The following is a 1,750-nucleotide window of genomic DNA, read 5'->3' as shown; positions in this document are numbered from 1 at the left end:
AAAAAAAGAAACCCCACACTCCAACTCATTCCCATCTAGTCAATTCTGGCACATAGTGACCCTCTGCAGTGTTTCTGAGCCTGAGAATCTTTATAGGAACAGACAGCCCTATCTTTCTATCTTTCTCCTGGAGAGTGGTTGGTAGGTTTGAGCCTAGGATCTTGGGGTCAGTAACCCCAAATAAAACATACAGCACCCAGAGGGCTTCTTAGGAGCACACAGGTGGTTAGGATTGACTCCATGTCAACATTTGTTTGTTTCATTTTTATCCCAAACATTTTTCTTAAAGTGTTCATATTAGTATTCCATGTTTCTTCTATACATGAACATGAAATTATGTCTTTATTTTCTGCTATTTTGGATATATGAGTTAGGTAATGGGAGCTTCTGCAATGAGTCCCCAAATAGCAGTCTCTCCCTGCCATTGAGCCACTGCTGACTCATAGCGACCCCATGTGGGTTCCCAACTGGAGCTGTTTAATTGGTTAGAAAAGCCCAGTCTTTCTCCATGGGGGTGGTTTTGAACTGCCATATAGACCGAAGCCCTGTTCATAACCACTATACCACCAGAGTTCTTTTAAATACTAGTAGTTAATAGGATTAATAGTCCCATGAATACAAGGCCTCCCTGCAGATTTTAACTTCTTAAGTGTTCCTTTCTTCTTTGCTGTGGGCGAAGGCCAGCCCCCCACAACCAATCACCAGTTCGGTAGGTGCAATTGTACAGCGATAATAAGTAAAGATTATAATAAAGTCTTGGAGAATAATAAGAGAGAGTAAAATACAGAGGTCAGACACATTTCCTGGTAGCAGCCTCACTTCAGCTCTTCTTGGTGGTACAGGGCAGGAGAGAGATTTATTGCTAACCAAGGCTTATATACCTTTGGGGGTGTGAAAGCCCCCTAATTACAGGTAAAGACATACATCACAGGAAAGGGTTGTACTATAGGTAATATAGTAATGGGAGGAGGACAATCTAGGGGTACACAGGCTTTCGGAAGAGGAAGGATTGGGTTACACATGTGACAAGATGGGCAGACCCTAGATTCATGTTGGTAGCCTAACCTTTATTGCCCTTGACCTGGAGACTCCAAGCTTTCAGGGGAAGCAATCCATTGTCCCTAACAGCAAGGAGTGAGCCCCGCCTGTGGTGGGACCAGACAGTAGTCTGAAGGCTGAATGCCTTCAGGGAGATTATCTCTAAGCTTCTGACCTCCCACCAAGAGCAGGCAATCTGCCTCTAAAGTTTAGCACGTCTTTGGAGGAAACAAAGTTGGGGAAAAGTCTTTTATATCCCACATTTTGCCACCCTCATTGTTATGAGTTAATTCAAATCCTTATTATCCACCACTTGGTCTTTTCTGGTAATTTTCTTGCCCTTGATTCCAAAACCTGTGGATTAGAATCACCTGGGGCATATTGTGAACTCAAGATCCACAGCCCCATCTCATACCTACTCACACATCATTGCTATGAATCTAAAACACTTGGGGTGCATTATGTTAAGCAGTGAGGATTTATTCAAAAGAACTCCATATTATTATTGGCAGAGGGGGCCAAGAGAAACCTCAGCTCACTATGGTGTAATATGTCCAAGGATGCTGCACATTAAAAAGAAAAAGAAAAATATACAGAGAACCCCGAAAAAGCTGGCGTCTAATTTAGCAACATTAAGTAATAAAATTGTATTCCTCAAAAACGACTATTTTTCATAATTTGTGTGGATGAAAAAGGTCTCAACTGATTCCTT

This window comes from Echinops telfairi, unplaced genomic scaffold, assembly GCF_000313985.2.
Source record: "Echinops telfairi isolate 266 unplaced genomic scaffold, ASM31398v2 ScPeMD7_3533;HRSCAF=4204_0, whole genome shotgun sequence".
NCBI classification, from domain to species: Eukaryota; Metazoa; Chordata; class Mammalia; order Afrosoricida; family Tenrecidae; genus Echinops; species Echinops telfairi.
The sequence above is the reverse complement of the archived record's forward strand: the minus strand, read 5'-3'. Positions refer to the sequence as shown.